This window comes from Saccopteryx leptura, chromosome X, assembly GCF_036850995.1.
Source record: "Saccopteryx leptura isolate mSacLep1 chromosome X, mSacLep1_pri_phased_curated, whole genome shotgun sequence".
In the NCBI taxonomy this organism is placed as follows: domain Eukaryota; kingdom Metazoa; phylum Chordata; class Mammalia; order Chiroptera; family Emballonuridae; genus Saccopteryx; species Saccopteryx leptura.
The window spans coordinates 45,174,540-45,180,539 of record NC_089516.1 but is presented as its reverse complement, the minus strand read 5'-3'; positions in this window follow the sequence as shown (position 1 = coordinate 45,180,539).

Sequence of the window (6,000 nt, the reverse complement as noted above, 5' to 3'; positions counted from 1 at the left end):
GTGGTACATTTGCACAACAGAATACAACATGGCCATAAAAAAGAAGGAAATTTTACCCTTTGCAACAGTGTGGATGGACCTGGAGAGCATTATACTAAGTGAAATAAGCCAGTCAGATACAGACAAATACCATATGGTCTCACACATGGAATCTAATGAACAAATTAAACTGACAAACAGAATAGAAACAGAGTCATGGACACATGGAACAGACTGACAGCTGTCAGAGGGGAGGGGGGTTGGGAGACTGTATGATAGAAGGTGAAGGGATTAAGCAAAAAAAAGAAAACCCTGTATATAGATAGATAGATAGATAGATAGACGATAGATAGATAGATAGATAGATAGATAGATAGATAGATAGATAGATAACATGTAGACACAGACAGAGGGAAAGAGGGGTCGGGGTTAGGAGGGCAAGTAGGCAGGGAGTGGGGATAAAAGATACTTTGCCTGGGGCAATGGGCACATGATGCAGTGTCCAGATGATATTTTACTGAGTTGCACACCTGAACCTGTACCCAAAATAATTCAATTAAAAATAAATAAGTAAATAGATAAATAAGCAATAAAAATAAAATTCGTTTTTTAAAATTTGTTTCTAGTTGTTCATTGCTCATTTATGGAAATATAATTAGTGTTTGTAGGTTGACCTGGTATCTGATGGCTTTGCTAAACTCACCTATTTGTTCTAAGAGTATTCCTGTAGCTACTCCGGAATTCTTTTTTTTTTTTTTTTTTTTTTTGTATTTTTCTGAAGTTGGAAACGGGGAGGCAGTCAGAAAGACTCCCACATGCGCCCGACCAGGATCCACCCGGCATGCCCACCAGGGGGCGATGCTCTGCCCATCTGGGGCATCGCTCTGTTGCAACCAGAGCCATTCTAGTGCCTGAGACAGAGGCCACGGAGCTATCCTCAGCACCCGGGCCAACTTTGCTCCAATGGAGCCTCGGCTGCGGGAGGGGAAGAGAGAGACAGAGAGGAAGAAGAGGGGGAGAGGGGGAGAAGCAGATGGGTGCTTCTCCTGTGTGCCCTGGCCGGGAATCAAACCCGGGACTCCTGCATGCCAGGCCAATGCTCTACCACTGAGCCAACTGGCCAGGGCCCAGAATTCTTTAGGTATATAATTACATCTTCTGTGAATAAAGATGGTTTTATTTCTTCTTTTCCTATATGTATAGTTTATTTCTTTTTATTCCTTATTGCACTGACTAAGGCTATCAGTACTGTGTTGAGTAGGAATCATAAAAGTGGATATCCTTGCCTTGTTTCCAGTCTTAGGAGAAAGGCATGCAGTCTTTCTTCATTAAATGTGATGTTAGCTGTAAGTTTGTTTGTAGATGCCTTCTCTGGTTGAGAAAGTTCTCCTCCAGTCTAGTTTTCTGAAAGTTTTATTATTATTATTATTATTTTTATTTTAGATATATTTTATCAAATGCTTTTTCTGCATTTATTGATATGATCATGTGGTTATTCTTTAAAGGTTACTGTGATAGATTTTTGCATTCCTGGGATAGACAAACACTGCCCTTCGTTGGTGGTGGTGTATTACTCTTTTACTTTTCTTTTTTTTTAAGTGAGAGGAGGGGAGATAGTGAGGCAGACTCCCACATGGGCCCAGACTGGGATCCAACAGGCAACCCTCATCTGGGGCTGATGCTTGAATCAACCGAGCTATTTTTGGCACCTGAGACTGCCACTTGGACCAACCAAGCTATCCTCAGTGCCTACTTTTTTCATATATTGCTGGATTCAATCTTCTAATATTTTGTTGAGGATTTTTGCATGTATGTTTATCAGAGATATTGGTGTATAGTTTTATTTATTTCTGCTGTATTTGGTGTGGATATCGAGGTAATATGACTTAGGAAGTATTCTCTCCTGGTTCTCTGGAAAAGATAGTGTGCATTTATTTTATTTATCATTTAAATAATTGTCAAAATTCACCAGTGAAACCATTTAAACCTGGAAATTTCTTTTTCAGAAAATTTTTAAACTTCTCTTAGTGATTATAAGACTACTCAAGTTCTATTTTTATTCTAAAGTCTAGTTTGTCCAGTTTTCTTTTTGTTCATGTTTGCATGGTATATGTTTTTCATCCTCTTACTTTAAAAAAACTTTTTAAAGAATTTATTTATTTAGCCTGACTAGGCGGTGGCACAGTGGATAGAGCGTTGGACTGGGATATGGATGACCCAGGTTCGAGACCCTGAGGTCGCCAGCTTGAGCACAGGCTCATCTGGTTTGAGCAAGGCTCACCAGCTTGAACCCAAGGTCGCTAGCTTGAGCAAGGAGTCACTCGGTCTGCTGTAGCCCCCAGTCAAGTCACATATGAGAAATCAATCAATGAACAACTAAGGAACCGCAATGAAGAATTGATGTTTCTCATCTCTCTCCCTTCCTGTCTGTCTGTCCCTATCTGTCCCTCTCTCTGACTCTCTCTGTCTCTGCCACACAAAAAAGAATTTATTTATTTAAAACCACAATGAGATACCACCTCACACCTGTCAGAATGGCACTCATTAACAAAACAACACACAATAAGTGCTGGCGAGGGTGTGGAGAAAAGGGAACCCTCCTGAACTCCTAGTGGGAATGCAGACTGGTGCAGCCACTGTGGAGAACTGTATGGAGTTTCCTCAAAAAATTAAAAATGGAACTGCCTTTTGACCCAGCCATCCCACTTTTAGGAATATATCCTAAGAATACCAAATCACTAATTCAAAAGAAGATATGTACCCCCATGTTTATTGCAGCATTGTTTAAAATAGCCAAGATCTGGAAACAGCCCAAGTGTTTGTCAGTGGATGAGTGGATTAAAAAGCTGTGGTACATATACACAATGGAATACTATGCAGCAGTGAAAAAGAAGGAAATCTTACCTTTTGTGACAGTATGGATGGACCTGGAGATTATTATGCTAAGTGAAATAAGCCAAGCAGAGAAAGAAAAATATCATATGATCTCACATATATGTGGAATCTAATGGACAATGTGAACTGAGGTACGGAATAGAGGCAGAGGCAGGTTGACAGGGACCAGAGGGATGGCAGTCAGAGGGAAAGGGGATGAGGGGATGGTATTAGATAAGGTAAAGGGATTAGTGAAACTATATATACATAACACAGAGATACAGATAACAGGACAGCAAATCCTAGAGGGAAGGGGGGAGGGAGTTTGGGGGAGAGGGGTAAAGGGCATATAAAAAGGGATGCAGGCCCTGGCCGGTTTGCTCAGTGGTAGAGCGTCAGCCTGGCATGCAGGAGTCCCAGGTTCGATTCCCGGCCAGGGCACACAGAAGAAGCGCCCATCTGCTTTTCCACCCCTCCCCCTCTCCTTCCTCTCTCTCTTCCCCTCCTGCAGCCAAGGCTCCATTGGAGCAAAGTTGGCCCGGGCGCTGAGGATGGTTCTGTGGCCTCTGCCTCAGGCGCTAGAATGGCTCTGATTGCGGCAGAGTGATGCCCCAAGATGGGCAGAGCATCACCCCCTGGTGGGCATGCCACATGGATACCGGCCGGGAGCATGCGGAAGTCTGTCTGACTGCCTCCTCGTTTCCAGCTTTGGAAAAATACAAAAAAAATAAAATAAAGAAAGAAATAAAGAAATAAAAAGAGATGCAGAGGTGGGGGTGAGGGAGTTATATTGAGTGGGACAAATTTATTGATTGATTGTAGAGAGAGGAGAAAGAGATAGAAATGCGGGAGTAGGAGCAGGAAACATCAGGTCATTTTTACTTCTTGCACGTGCATTGATCAGCAAGCCCAGGGTTTCACACTGGTGATCTCAACATTCTAGGTCCAAGGCTTTATTCACTGCACCACCACAGGTCAGGCATCCATCGTATTACTTTTAATGTACCTATATCACCTGACCAGGCAGTGGCGCAGTGGATAGAGTGTCAGCCTGGGATGCTGATGACCCAGGTTCAAAACCCTGAGGTCTGCCTGACCAGGCGGTGGCGCAGTGGATAGAGCAGCAGACTGGGATGCGGACCAGGTTCATGACCCAAGGTCGCCAGCTTGAGCGCAGGCTCATCTGGTTTGAGCAAGGCTCACCTCAAGCAAGGGGTTACTCGATCTGCTGAAGGCCCACGGTCAAGGCACATATGAAAGAGCAATCAATGAACAACTAAGGTGTCACAATGAAAAACTGATGATTGGCCTGACCTGTGGTGATGCAGTGGATAAAGCGTCGACCTGGAAATGCTGAGGTCGCCGGTTTGAAACCCTGGGCTTGCCTGGTCAAGGCACATATGGGAGTTGATGCTTCCAGCTCCTCCCCCCCTTCTCTCTCTGTCTCTCCTCTCTCTGTCTCTCCTCTCTCTCTGTCTCTCCCTCTCTTCTCTAAAAAAATGAATAAATAAAAAAAGAAAATATTTTTTTATTTTTTTTTTATTTTTTTAATTTTATTTATTCATTTTTAGAGAGGAGAGAGAGAAACAGAGAGAGAGAAGGGGGGAGGAGCTGGAAGCATCAACTCCCATATGTGCCTTGACCAGGCAAGCCCAGGGTTTCGAACTGGCGACCTCAGCATTTCCAGGTCGATGCTTTATCCACTGCGCCACCACAAGTCAGGCAGAAAATATTTTTTTAAAAAAAGAAAAACTGATGATTGATGCTTCTCATCTCTCTCTGTTCCTGTTTGTCTGAGACAGATATGTCTCTCTGTCACTATAAAAATAAATAAATAAATAAATAAATAAATAAATAAATAAATAAAGCTTTAAAAAAAAACCAAAAACCCTGAGGTCCCTGGCTTGAGCATGGGCTCACCAGCTTGAGCGTGCACTCAGCAGTTTGAGCACTGGGTTACCGGCTTGAGCATGGGATTGTAAAGCACCCATGGGTGCTGGCTTGAGCCCAATGTCGCTGTCTTGAGCAAGGGGTCACTGGCTCAGTAGGAACCCCCCCACTCCATCAAGGCACATATGAGAAAGTAATCAATGAACAACTAAAGTGACGCAACTAGGAGCTAATGCTTCTCATCTATCTCTCTTCCTGTCTGTCTGTCCCTCTCTTTCTCTCTCTCTAAAAAAAAAATTTTTTTTTAAAAGGCTTCTACCTGCAATGCTGAGATCACTGGTTCAGAATCCTGGGCTTGCCCAGTCAGGGCACATATTGCTCCTCCCCTGCACCTGCTTCTCTCTCTCTTTATAAAATATTTAAAGTACCTATATGATTGTATTTGAAGTGAGTTTTTTTTAATTCTGTCTCCTTTTTTGTGACAGAGAGAGACAGGGACAGATAGGAACAGATAGGAAGGGAGAGAGATGAGAAGCATCAATTCTTCATTGTGGCACCTTAGTTCTTCATTGATTGCTTTCTCATATGTGCCTTGACCAGGGAGCTACAGCAGACCGAATGACCCGTTGCTCAAGCCAGTGACCTTGGGCTCAAGCTGGTGAGCCTTACTCAAACCAGATGGGCCCATGCTCAAGCCAGATGAGCCCGCACTCAAGCCGGCGACATCAGGATTTTGAACCTGGGTCCTGCACATCCTAGTCGGACACTACTTACTGCGCCACTGCCTGGTCAGGCTGTTTCCTTTTTTTAAGTCCCACATCTCAGGTCACCCCCAAACTTGGATGACTCATCATCTTATATATCCTGCATATGTGATTTCATGAATCCCTTTTCTTTTTTTCATTCATCCCCCACCCACCTCCTCTTTGGCAATCAAAAGAGTTCCGAGAGCAACAGGTGTGAAATGGGAGGCTCCCAGGGCTCCAGAGAAGGTGCAGACAGGGTTTTCAATCTTTTTACACTTGGGGACCAATGAAAATAGAAGAATCATTTAGGGAGCTGCTAAGGGAGAAATGACCCTGAGCATGCAAATTTGACTAAGATCATTGGGTCTAGAATCTTCATACAATGTCAGTATGGTTGACTCTTTTGCAGACTGGCAAGACGCTTCTAATAGACCAGGAGTCCCCAAACAACAGCCTGCGGGCCACATGCAGCCCCCTGAGGCCATTTATCTGGCCCCCTGCCACACTTCCG